The 14,834-nt window shown below is 34.1% G+C and overlaps 1 pseudogene; it reads right to left on the reverse strand.

Annotated features, from left to right (window-relative positions):
- On the reverse strand, positions 1-4,585 carry LOC120180304 (annotated as a pseudogene).
- Positions 4,586-14,834: the final 10,249 nt, after the last annotated feature.

The following is a 14,834-nucleotide window of genomic DNA, read 5'->3' on the forward strand; positions in this document are numbered from 1 at the left end:
GGTAAAGGTTGGAATTATTAAAATCCAACAAGACAAAAACTTTAAGCCACTTTGGTATTTTATTTGATAAAAACTGCAACCTGGCTGACATAAAAAACTGTGTGCATGTATCTTCAAGTTTCTACGACATAATAAGTAGATATTTCCCTTATTAAAATTATGTAAATCAGGGCATGGTTTTCAGAATCGGATCGGTTAGCGAATCGATCATATTATCGGTTTACTAATTTGATCGGTCAAATCGGTTCGACCGGTCGAAAACGGACGACGTCATAATTATTTAAAAAATTAAATAAAAATACCAAAATATTAATAAAAAATAATTTTTATATCACAAGTCATATTCAAAGCAAGTCATAACATATATAAGTTAAAAACCATAAAATCAAGTGAAACAAAATAATTCAAATTAACTACAACATAATATTTAAGGTAAAACATATTAAATAATAAATATAATTATATAACTATAATTAAAAAATAAATTTGGGGTTAAAAAAATCATAACAAAATGATATTGTTTGGTTTAATTTTTTTTTTAAAAACAATCTTACATGGCTAAGAAACATAGAAGAGTATCCCAAAAGTCTAAAGAGTAAAAATATGAGAACAAAACAATCTCACATTGCTAAGAAACATAAAAGAGCATCATAACTAACTTCTATAAATAATAGAGGTAATTTGACATTTAAAATCATGGAGCCTTTTGGTGAGCATTGAGTGAACTATTCTTTCACTTCAATCAAGCTCGAATTTTAGGCTTCAATCGAGCTTCTAATTTTTTTTTTAGTTCAAGCATTTTTGAGTTCAAGTTTCAATATTATATTTCGAGTTTGAGTTGAACTTAATAATTTTTAGCTTGTGAGTTTGAGCTTATTTTTAAAGTTTTCAAGTTCGAGTCGAGTTCAACAATACTCGAGTTCGACTTGGCTCGTTTAACAAACGACGTTGTTTGGTTTAATTTTTAAAAAAAAAACAAAAATCCCGATTTTTCCCAGTTTTCAGCCGGTCCGGTTCAGCGGTTCTGGTCGGTTCACTAATAACGATTCAACCGGTTTAGATTAAACCGGACTAAGTAACGATTTTCGGTTGAACCGACAGGTCCGGTCCGATTTTCAAAACAGAGATCAGGGGAGTAGGAAAAACTAGTCAAAGCCCTAGCAGTTCAATCTCCAATCATATGGCTGGTATATCACCATCAGCAATCATCTCCAGCAAAGCTTCAGACTCGGTTGGCTCTAAGTAATTCGATGCATGTTTCAGTACCTCTAACTCGGTCTTGTCAAAATCAACACTAAACCTGTTCATTGATTGATAGCACGCAACTTAAGTTATTTTTCCAGAAGTATATAAATCAAGCTCACTGCATCATCCCTCTACTACTAACTCGAAGAAATATCGATTCACTACAGCTCGGTTTGGTGCACAGTCCATGGCAGTCTTGCACATCTTTTGTTTATTGTTGAAGTGAACTCCATCTATGTTTATATTAAAGGGAGACTCTAACTGGTACCCGCTATTACCAACTCAATTTTGAAGTTTACCAAAATGTTAAATAAGACAATAGCATTGGTGTCATTCAGGTAATATGTCAATTTCTAGAAGTTCTTTTGTGCCTATGCCAATGAGTTTTAGAGTGCATGAATGCTTACATTACTCTCTGCATGTCTGTTAGTGTGCGAAGTGCGTGTTTAGAGAAAATTTTAGAATCTGGTTTTGTATTTCATAACAGTAAATAAAGGTCTAGGGAAGAAATATGAACTTTTTGCACCAAGAATTTGCTTGAAATTAACTTACCATTTGAGGATCTTACTAGCATATGCAACCTTGCCGTTCAAATCAACATAAGACTACCAGCTATTAAGAAAACCCGTGCTGCATCCATCAGCTCTTTATCAATGTTCCCAGGAGAATAGCATCGAAGAGCAGGCCCTGACCGGGCACCCGAAACTAGGGCAAAGTGAACTAGAGGCTCGGGATAGGATACTGTGAATTTCCACAAAGAAATTCACAAGAGGCATTCAACACTTGCTCTACTGTGAATTTCCACAAGAGGCATTCAACATTTGAGGATGATTTTTTTCCTTCTTTTTTTGGGGGAGGGGGGTACATGATAATGGGATGTTTAACAAAACTTGTTGAGGCTATACCCTTACAGGCCGGTTGCCAACCTAATTAACTACATGGCGAAAAATTACGAGATGAAGTCAGCATAATCAACAACCCCGCAGCGCATAGTTAGATCACTTCTTACGCAGAACCTTTGGTTCTTCCTTCTGAACAACCGAGGATTTAGAAGAGCACCAAACTTTAAGGAACGAGAGAAATAGACCACACAGATTCTGAAGTTTATATTCATTCCATAATTTCACCAAAGCTTTGTATTTTCACCAGTTTGCATAATTAACAGCAAACCACATAATAAGTTAACCCAGAAATACACGCATCCAGAACAGTGGATAGAATCATTACACAACTGTAAGCATCAACTTTATCCGCTATCATACCTGCGATCGTTTATCTTTTACACCAAATGGTTTCAAAAGATTGTATGGTGGCCTTTGATTGCCCCTTAAAATGCCATTCTGAATGGATGAAAGCGAGTATGTACACCCACCAACAACATACTTGAAATCTCCAAACAGCTTCCTCGTTCCAATGGACCAGCAGGATGACCCCAGACTAATATTGCATGGATGGCCATCATATTGTACAAATTTATGAAGAAGGCGAGCTTCTCCTCCCTTCGCATGTCCTGCACTTTCACTCGATGGAGCTCTTGAATATTCTCAAGTAACTACATTTTTTGCCATTAAAAAAATAATGCTTGATCAGTTAAAAGAAGTGAATAAACTTTTGAAGATACTAGACTCAGCAATATCATTGCATCAAACCTTGCAAATTCCTCACTGCCATGAATACTTTTATAATCAATACGTCATCTTCTGATGCATAGGCTTCAAAATAGCATAGGACAAAACTCTCAGCCTTGATGCAATTTCAGCAATGGGCTTCGGCTTCAGTTCAATTATACCACTTGGAATGTTGTGACATTGAGATGACACAGCAGGATCATGGTCCAAGAATCGATACAAACGGTCACCATCCTCAAACAGATTCTCACTATTATAAAGCATCGCATAAAAAAATGAGAAGGATTTTCAACCACGGATTGAAAGGGTTACAAAAAACAAAATAGACTGGGAGAACAGGGACTCACTCAAGAAAATGTCGAAAGAAGAGTTCACTGGCAAGCTTTTGCCCGAATTCAACAGCCTGTACCACAATGAGAGAGCAAAGGGAACTATCAAGTAAAGTCCACTGTTGCCTCTTTTAATCAGACTGGAATAACATCAATAAAAGGTCTTATCTAGAGTACTTTTAATATTCTACAATTAAATTGAAAGCCATCACTAGAGTGAGGAGATGATATCATTTTCCAAGTTCAAAAATAGCAACACTATAACAAGCTGCAAAGAAATGTTTCCCTGCCTTAACTTTGCGTTCACCATAGGAAGCAACTAAAAGAGCATTCTGATTGAGGAAAGTTTGATCCTAAACCAATATGGAGAAAAATAATAGTAACGATCGACACAGACCACAAGTGTATAATCAGCAGATGACATTCACAACCAGTGGCAGTCGAAGAAAACATAATAAAATCCAACTAACCTCTTCCCTTTCCAGGTACTGATCTTCAGACAGAAATCTACTGCTTCAGAACCTAGAAAACAATTAGTGAACCTGCGCATTTTGTACAACCGATCCTTAACAACATAGTTTCTTTCATTTTTCGAACAATTAGAACTAGTTCATCAACAGACCCATCACCGGATACATCATCTTCACCGGATACATCATCTTCACCAGAAATAGGTGGTAAAGGAGCTTCAGTTGATGGTGCTTCAGCAATAAAAATTCGTTCTCAAGAAATTTGCAGACTCCTCTAAGCCTTTTAGTTCACTCAAGGCTCCAATCAATACTTCATTAGAGAAGACCTTAGGAACAGCACAAGACCCATAGACCTTCTCTTGCTCCAACTTTCTACTGGGATATATATCAATGTTGATCTCAACATATCTAAGCCTTTTCCTTTGCAAAAACAACCTAACTTCTCTGCAATCTTGGCATCCTAGTATACAATATAATTCTTCCTTTTGTGACAATAGGTATAAGTGATTCTTCAATGGTATTCTTCCCTGATCAGGTTTGCTTCCTGAATCAGTATCAGGTGACACCTTAATGTAGTTTAAGGGATTCCAAGCAGATCTTTCTTTAGTCCTTGGCGGCATTGCGATTTGCTCACCAAGTTTAGCAGAATCTGAAGTGTCCTTATCTACATCAACGGCAGCCTGTTCATCCCTCTCTTTTTAAAGAAAGGCGACGCAGGACACTGGTCACTGCAGCACCCTTTACCTTCACAAAATTCTTAAGTGCCACTGCTTTCTCAGGCCACAGATCCCTCTTCCTCTCGATCAGGATCCAAGGAACGAGTTGAACTCCGATCCTGCATCTCAGGAACCTCTGTGCCATCAAAGACAGGTTCTGGCTCCTCCTCAGCAATATCTTTTGTACTTTCGTTCATTTCTTTTTGAGCTTTGGAATCAAATCCTCATCCTTATTCATCTTGTCAGTGTCACCTTGTTCAGCAGCTCTAGATTCTGAGACTGTATTCTGATCCACGTAGTCACCTGAGCTGTCTTGCCTATCACTCTCCTCCTCTAACTAATTAAAATTGTCATTGTTGATGTTAATACTTTGCATCTCCTCCACGGGTTTCCCCTGTTCTGCCTTGTGAATACCATCAGCATTTCCCTCTAGTGTCTCATCCATCGGAGAATCAGATATATTTTTGCAACTGGAGTTACCCTTTTCCGTAATGTCAAAAAAATAAATACTGTCATTCAACTTGCAAAAACAAGCCCCTTAAACCTTTTCATCAAGGATCGCTTCACAGATTCCTGCAAGAAGTTTACACATAGCCAAATTCAATAGAAGACCAAATCCAGTACAGATAAAAATTGAATAAAAGACTTTATACGGTACCGTATACAACCATACCAAAACTGCTTGACAAACAATAAAATGTCCAATTTTCACTCCTTACTCCTTAGCTATTTAAAAAGTTCACAAATATTCATTATAGAATAAAAGCAGATAATATATTTTAAAAACTGGAGGACATCGGCATCTAAATCTGGGTATATACGTTCTTATTCATTGATTTCAGAAATATAAACATAATCTGAACCGGATTACTAGAAGCTACTCATAATAAGAAACTGTCTCAAAGAACTATATGCAATCCAGCAAGTCAAGCCCTGAAGCTTTAGTTTTTGACAGTTCATAGCCACACAAACCGGTCAAAACGAAAGGCAAAAATAACAGCGCAGACAAATGCATCTGAGAGCAAAATAAAATTGGTAGAGAGTAAACACCAAAAATTCAGTTCTCTCCACCTTAGATGTTTCAAAATCAAATAGCAAAAGATTAAAACTTTTAAGTCCTGAAGACTTGGATTATGTTTCATTTAATTATCACACTACTTAACACTCCAAAAAGAGGGAAATAATAATAAACACTGGAAAATTGTCAATTGGATATCGCAACTTAACCGTAATGGAAAGGACGAAAATTGAAAACAATAGATGTAGAGAGAGAGCTTACAGATCTAGAGAGAGTAAGAGAAACAGCTCATGGGAAACAAATATTAATTACGACTAATTTTTCAAAAAAATAATAATCTTAATAAATTTTATATCTAATTAATTACAACTAATCAAAAAATGACATTATCGAGAAGAAATAACACTACTAGATCACTAGATCAAGCCTTTTACTAGATTAAATCTTGAAAGATTTAATATTTAACATTATTAAATTTATTATTATCTTCATTTTCTTTATTATCAAGCTCACAAATTACGCTATGCCTAGAAATATCTAATCACCTTAAGCTTCAACAAACTCACCATAGTTAAGAATATCTAATGAAGGTTGATTAATTTTTTCGATCTCCTTATAGTGCTGTGGGTGTGGTTCTTAAATCTAAAAGATGGTGTCCCTAATTTGACATGTATCACATATATTACAAATATCTTTTATACAATTCGTATATTTTTCTTAAACAAAATATGTTTTTCATTATTTTGTTATTCAATGAACTATTTAAGTCGAGAAAATAATCTCACTGACAAAAATGCCTTATAATATACGATTTTAACCAATTTTTTTTTGGATTTGTCAAAATAACCAACTAAATCGCAATGCGATCGATAATTCGCAACGCAATTTCCGGTATCGCAAATCAGTTTCCAGATTCGCAACGTGTACATCGACTATCGCAACAACGGGGACTCTCGCGCGCCGCCGCCGCCGCCGTCTCGTCTCGGGTTGTGGTCGTGGTAATACGTGTCTTTGACACGTCCGCGCGAATACTATTTTTTTAGAGAAAATTCTTAAGAAACAAATGCAATACCACCAGTCGTTACGATTTTGGACTATCGCAACGAATTTGGAATGAATCGCAACGCGAACTTCGACTATCGCAACGAACTTAGACTATCGCAACGAATTTGTAATAAATCGCAACGCGAACTTGGACTATCGCAACAAATTTAGAATAAATTATAACGCGAACTTGGACTATCGCAACGAATTTGAAAAATCGCAACGCGAACTTCGACTATCGCAACGCGAACTTGGACTATCGCAATGCGAATATGTAAATCGCAATGCGATAGTCGAAGTTCGCGTTGCGAATCTGGAAACTGATTTGCGATACCGGAGATCGCGTTGCGAATTATCGATCGCATTGCGATTTAGTTCGTCATTTTGGCAAATCCAAAAAAAGTTAGTTAAAATCGTATATTATAAGACATTTTTTGTCACTGAGGTTAATTTCTCTTTTAAGTCTACGTAGATAAAAGGTCACTTTACCATATGTTGTATTAAAATTGTCTCAATTCGAAATAATAAAAAAGAATTGTTATTTAGTGTTTTATTTTTTTATGGGGATACAAAGGTAGTTTATCCTACTCTGTATGGCAAATACTTTTGACTTATTTATAAACAATCTTTTTTTTATAACCACTGATTTTCGATTTATTAATCTACTAATCAGAATCAAATATTATAAATGTGAAGATATCCTTTTAACCCAGACAAACAATCCCTTGTTGGTTCCGTTTTATGAATCTATTTGTAAGGTATGACTCATAAATATACCGGTGTATAGGGTTAATTTTGTAATTATATATCAGGATTTTTTTATTATAAATAGAGATGTAACATAAACCTATGAGACATTGAATAAATTTCTAGCGCCGCCTAGGCACTGATGACGTAAGCACATTGCCGAACCTCGTTAAAATTCTTGTGTAATTTCGTTTACTTTTCCCGATTCTTCAACACTATTGAATTTCCTCCTTTTTGGTGATCATGAAATCATTCCACATTTTCAATGAAATTATTTGGGATTTATTTTCTTAACAAGAGAAATGTATCATTGGTAAATCTTTGCTTAATTTTTTTCAAGGTGGAGGCTCAGCGTCACCGTTGATCACAGGACAAATTAGTTAATAGTATTTAAGAAGGTATAATTCAAAAACTAATTTAGTATTTAAGCCCTTTCTTAATAAGACAACTGTTAGGGGGCGTTTGGATGGAGGTATTTAGAATTCCCGGTAGGAATATTTTTTTCCTAACCAAATATACCCATGTTTGGTTGAGTATCATTTCCCAAGTCAAGGTAATATTTGTTTCCCATCCGTGAATATTCCCGGGAATGTTAAACCCTCACACCCCTTAGGTATTCTTTCATTCCGTCTGTTAAGGGCTAAAATACCCCTTTTTTTCCCGTTTCCATTGCGATATCTTTCTGTCTCTCTGCCATTTTCCTGATCGTTTACCATCTATTTTCATGTGTTAAGGCCTCTGCAGTCATCGTCCCAAGCATCTCTTCACGCCGTTGTCGCCTGTTTGCAGACACCAACATGTATGTCTCTATTCTCCTTTGCACTCTGCCATTTCTTGATCCAAAACCAGCAATTTGTGTGTCATTTTCGCAGCAACATACATTTTTAAAATATTTAGAATTTATCTCCGTTGGGTGCCATTCTTCTCTGTTTGTTGTTGTTGTTGTTTGTTTCTGATTAAAAATCCATCGACTGTTGGGTGCCATTTTCTTCTCCGTTTCTTCTCCGTTGGGTTACAGTTGTCTCATTCGTAAGGAATAAAAACCCTTTTCTTCTTCTTTTTGGATATACTTTTGTTGTCTGGTCTATGAAAATGTGAGGCTGGAGATAAAATTTTATGTTTTTCAAATCAGTTCCGATTGCAAAATCAGTAATTGTTGCATACCCTGGCTATGAAAAGTTAAAAAAAATATATTATATCAGTAAAAAATTAGAGAAGGTGGATTAGATTCCAAAATTTTCCCCCTTAAAATTGTAACCGCAGCTGGGATTAGGAACTTTTGGAACCCTTCTTGGTTGATTCAATTTGGTCTGTTTGAGGTTCTTCAATTTTTATGAATTTATTTATTTTACTTTCTTGATGTGTAGCAATCCTTTGCATTTTTGTGACACCATTAGGACCATGATAAGTGGTAAGATTACATTGAACATTATACTAATCTTAATCTTTAGGTAACTCCAAAACATTATCATTAGAACTGATTCCCTTTAGTTTTGTAAGGTTCTATTCCCCTCAAATGTAGTTTCTTGAAATTGCTTGTAGGAAATCATTCTGTTCAGATATAAGCAGTAACATTTATCATCTCTAAAATATGCTTATCTTGAATGCTAATTTGTATGGAATATAAATATGCTTATCATGTATGGAATAGAGTGGTTATTCACCTTACTGTCCAGCCAGTAATGCAACATGTATTAGCTGAAATATTATCTTGAATAATCTCTCTTCAATTGCTCAAGTCCAATTAATTAGCCGACATAAATTAAGATGTAGATCATTCTATTCAAGGCATCAACAACCTTCTATTTACTTCCGACTTAAATTTTCATTATGGGTAGTGTGATTAAGTATGTCTTTCCAGGTTCAACAATCTTGTCATTTTTCCTTGCCACATTTGGGCCACTATATACTGTGAACAAGAAAATAGCAAGTGGTAGTCATAGGCACAATGTTACCCCACATATCATCTTTATATACAAAGTTCCATAAAACTGCTAGTAAAAATCAATATGCAGAATTAGGTGGTGCAGTGGTATGATTCTTGCATAGGGTACAAGAGGTCCCAAGTTATATGACCATAAAACTGGGAATTAAGTCAACTCCAAAAGTGGAATAATATAGAAGCTTAACTTGATATGCAGAACATTGATTGAACAGTCATTAACTGCCTAATTGTCCAACAACATCTTCCTTAAACCATTCTTGTACAACATTCAACTCACCAACAACTAAGCATATAGCCATATAACCATCCAAATTTATCAGATTCTTGAAGAAAAGAGCTAATGATTGAAAAGAAATCATGTTAAACATAAAAAATTGGGTACTTCAGCTAGTATATAATTCCACTAGCATTCATCTAGCAAACAAGTTAGCGGAGAAAATCCAATCAAATTCACAGGGACTTGAAGAAAATAGATAACAAATAAAAACACATTCTATTAAACATCAATCATTGAACATGTAATCTAGTCGTATGATTCTCTATTCAAGTATGAGAGGTACTAAGTTCAATTCTGTAAATGCACCAAACCCTTTCTTTTTCAATTTCCAAAATTTGCAACTGCAAATCAAATAATTGATCATCATAATCCAGTTTCAACTGGAAATCTGCATTGTCAATTGATTAAGAGTATACTGATACATAAATTCAAGTGTGGCCGGGTGGATGTGACTCTTTTTCTATCATAATATACAAAATCCAAGAACTAACTTAACCCTAGGCTTGAAGCAGTTGGAAAAAAAATCAAAGAATGCTCCTGAAACACTAAAATATATATGTAGAAATTGAGAAATCCTCAGTCGAAAACATCCACTTACCTTGTACAAAAATCACGATAAATTAGTAAATAGTATAATAGAACAAATAACACGAGAAGTCGTTAAGGTCCATAGCAGCAACTAATAAGTGGTTACTTGTTAGTTTATGAGGAGTAGGGCGGTCCATTTAAATTACTAAAATGAGGAAGAATATTTTGTACTGCAGTTACAAAATGAATAATAGTTACATCTGCCAAATAATTTTTTTATATTCACTATAAAAAATGAATCCATAATTTTGATTTTGAACTGTAATTTTGAATTTCATAATGTGATCATGAAACAGCAGGTGGCTATGATCTGAAACTCACAGCTTCTCATGCCAGCTAATTGCTACTTCATTTCCTTGTGTATATATTATTAATTTAAATGTTAAAATATACTATCACTGATTCTTGAAAATCAAAATCAGCCAGAATATTTACATAAATATGAAGAATATATTTTATATAAATCTGAAACGAATCATAATTGTAAGAGAGAGTGGAAGCTAATCAAATCCACGTTTTATAATATTGTTATGAATTGAATATGTAGGATTGAGTTGGGTCATGTGGTCTCACAGGCAAATATTTGGGACACCAAGGTGTTTCACATCTGCATCACGGATGCTTATAATTAAATAGTTTGAAAATATCATGTATCACAGGCCATTGCCAACCCTTCAATAATAGTTACATTAAAATATTTTGTACTGCAGTCCATCTTAATTATTCATTTATGTTGATTACATTAAAATATTTAGGGGTCACAGTATATATAGTGGCAGATGTAACTGGAAAGCTTGAAGTGGTTAATCTCCATGGTTTTCTTGTTCAACAATATATAATAGTTAGACTCTGTAGAAATATGAATATAATTAGGTCTTATTTTGTACTGAATTTTGAATTATTACAGAAGTCAAACCACCGAGACTGTTGAATCAGCTAAATAATCAGACGGGGTGAGTAGTTGTTTGATATTGTCTTTCATCTTTAACTGCAGCCATGTTAATTACAGAATTTTCTTGTGGTGCCAACTGCCTAGTTGAGGTCTTGGCGGTTCTTTATTTGGAGTCTAGGTTCTAAAACTGTTAACAATTGCCTGTAAGTTGAGGTCAGATTGCTTAAAATGTATGACATTTCTATGTGATATGGTTGATACCCATCAATAGGGAAATTTGGACAGATGAGCAGTAAGATTATACTGTCTTTAACAGTTGAATTGGTTAGAATTGAAAATTTCAATTGCTCTTTCATGAGATCTTACTAGTTATTAAATTTGAAAATTTTCCTTGATCAAAAAAAAAAATAAATAGATTTTCAGGTTTAAGTTACTTAAAAAAACTGGGAAGCGAGTAAAATGGTTAATAGGGTGTTTTTAAAGGGTGAAACAGCTTGAGGTTTAAAAGCAAAAAAAGAAATTTTGGCTACCTACTTGTTTTACAGTAACTTGCTGAACTGTATTGACATAGTTGCTTATATCATCATTTTGTTATGGTGCCATTTTTATTGTGTTCAATTATTTTTATTGTGATGACAAACAATTGTTCTTGTTAAATTATTATTTTCTAATATTAAAATGTTTGTTCATAATAACAGTTATGGCTCGTTTACCGATGCGAAAGAAGACGCATATCGCCACAATTTTTTTACAACTGCAAATGATGGAGATTGTGTGTCATATGCTTATGGTTATTTCAGTTATTCTTAGAAAATATAAAAATCGACCTAAAATAACTTATGCACATGAAAGACTTCATAGACATAATATTAGATCACTTAATTTACATAAAATTGTATTTGAAAGTGATCGACAAAGTGTTGATAATTGTCGAATGGATAGGAGATCATTTATCAAATTGTGTCACCTATTACAAAGTCAAGGTGGGTTAAAAGAGAGTCGATATATGTCTATAGAAGAAATGGTTATTACTTTCCTTCATATTATATCCCACCATATTAATTAGAGTTTTAAAACGTCAAACAGTAAGATCTGGTGAAACAATTAGTAGAGTTCTCCATACAGTGTTAGCTTCAGTCTTGAAACTACATCCGATCCTTTTTAGAAAACCAGAACGGATACAAGATAATTCAACAGACGATAGATGGAAATGGTTTAAGGTTGTATCATAATTATGAACTTTCTTTTAAGTTAATTAGTAATGCTTAATACATAAATGGATAGTATAATGCAATTTAACTTTATTTGATGAATATAGGGATGTTGGGTGCTCTAGATGGAACGTATATTAAGGTCAATGTAGCTGCAATCGATAAACCTAGATAGAACAGAACAAAAAAATGAAATTGCGACAAATGTACTTGGTGTTTGCACACCAAACATGCAATTCATTTATGTTTTACCTGGGTGGGAAGGTTCTGCAGCTGATGGTAGAATACTCAGAGATGCCATTAGTAGAAGAAATGGTTTAAATGTTCCACAAGGTAAATTATTAGGTCATTAATATATATATAAAAGAATGTAAAATTCTTCCAAGTTTTGTATATTAATTTACTTTTTAAATTAAATATATAGGGTGTTACTACTTGATGTGATGCTTGATACACGAATGGAGAGGGATTTCTTGCACCATATAGAGGTCAAAGATACCACTTGAATGATTGGAGAGAAGGACACCAACCTACCACCCCTCAAGAATATTTCAACATGAAACATTCTCAAGCTAGGAATTGCATTGAGAGATGCTTCGGCATATTGAAAGCGATGGGCAATTTTAAGGGAAAAATCATTTTATCCAGTGAAAACACAATGTAGACTCATTTCAGCTTGTTGTCTTCTCCATAATTTCATAAGATCTGAGATGTCAATCGATCCTATTGAATCTGACTATACTGAGGATAGTAGTCATGTTGAAGAGATAATGAAGTAGAAATAATCAGACATTGTGAGCCAAGCAGTGCTTGGACTGAGTGGAGAGACAAATTAGCAGAAGATATGTTTACTAGTTGGTTGGCATCACGTACTTTAGGATAAATGTTATTTTATGTTATGTATGACTTCACCTTCTATTTTATCTAATGTTAGTAGTCATTACTTTCATAAATTGACATTTATATTTTATGGCATAAACTTTATTAAATTTTCTGTAATTCTCTTCTATAAAATTCGAATTTTATTTGTTATGGATATTCATTACTTATGTCATTCACTACATTTGATTTATTATGTTACTATTTTAAATTTCTTTTATGATTAGTATTGACGATGATGACTTGTTTTATTATGTTATACATTTTTTATATACATCTTAGATTGTTTCGAAGAGAAATATGTCAACATCAAATATGGAATCTCAAAGGGGGGAAAAACCACCGACATCTAGAAAGGTTAAGTCTTAGTACTAAAAGGACATGGACTAAAGAGGAGGATGCTGTACTTGTTGAATGTTTACACATTTTGGCTGAAGACCCACATGGAAAGCTGATATGGAACATTTAGATCAGGTATCTATCTAATCTTGAAAAGATGTAGAAATCAAGCTTCCAACATCACAAATTAGGGCCCATCCACATATTGAATCTAGAGTGAAGCTACTCAAAAGACAATACAATGCTTTATCTGAAATGTTGAATATTGGAAGTGGATTCGGTTGGAATGAAGAAGAAAAATGTTTAACTGCACCAAAGGATGTGTTGATGATTGGGTTAGAGTAAGTCTTTTAACGACATCTAATCTTTCTATACTCTTTCTTATCTACTTATCTTTGTAAGATTTATTAAATTTACGATTTTATTATATTGTAGAGTCATCCAACTGCTGCTGGATTGAGAAACAAGTCATTTCCATTCTTTGATGACTTTGTTCATATATTTGGAAAAGAAAGAGCTACAGGAATAGCAGCGGAGACAGCAGCTGATGCAGTGGAACATATTGATGTTGAAGACAATGCATTTATAGATGCATTACTTGAAGAAGATGGAGTAAGAGATTCTGAATCAAGAGAGGATGTTGGTGCTTCAACTTGCCAAACATCTGATGCCACTGCCTCTACCCCTGCAATGAAAAAAGTAGCTAGCAAGAAAAGGTCTCGAAGTGATGATGGGTTAACCGAGCTTGTACAGGAGATAAGTAAGTTTGGTGCTGCATATCGAGAAACTGCCAAAGAAATTAAGGATATTACTGCTTTATTGAAAAGGAGGCAGAAGGAAATGATCGAAGAATGTCGATTTCACAGAAATCATGAAATTGAAGGCCTATCCAATGATGAAATGCTTACTGCAGGAGAGTATTAGCAAAGATGCGCACAAGGTAGATTTCTTTTCTTTGCCAAAAGAATTCAAAAAAGATTATGTGATTAAGCAATTAGTTGAATGCCATCACTTTAGATCATCCTTTTGACTGTGGTCCTTCTACAATTATGTCGATCTCTTTTTGATTATGACTTTAGAATATGGTCCCAACTTTTTGTGTAGCTTGTCCAGGTATATGTTAAGCTTTGACTTGGAGAATTTTGTGTATATAATATAGCCAACATATATGATTAAGTTTAGAATGTCATGGCTATTATCTTTTGTAAGTCTGAACATTGTACAAAGTGTTGATGGTTAATGTTATACATCTTTTTGTTATGTAGTTTATCTCATGATACTAAAATGAAAGTTATCTAGTTACAGTGTTCATAGAAAATATTTGTGACAATGTAATCTTTGCTTTATATTTTATTTTTTTAGGTTTGTCGTACATAATCTGAGCGATGACCTTAAATATTGTTTTGAGGTTTTTTTATTGAGATAAAGATTGATTTGCATATGTTTTCCTTTGGATCAACGGTCTGGAATTTGTAGAATAGAAAGGATTGTTAGGATTAGATTTCT

The sequence above is a fragment of the Hibiscus syriacus genome, unplaced genomic scaffold (assembly GCF_006381635.1).
Source record: "Hibiscus syriacus cultivar Baekdansim isolate YM2019G1 unplaced genomic scaffold, ASM638163v2 tig00112491_pilon, whole genome shotgun sequence".
Lineage (NCBI taxonomy): Eukaryota > Viridiplantae > Streptophyta > Magnoliopsida > Malvales > Malvaceae > Hibiscus > Hibiscus syriacus.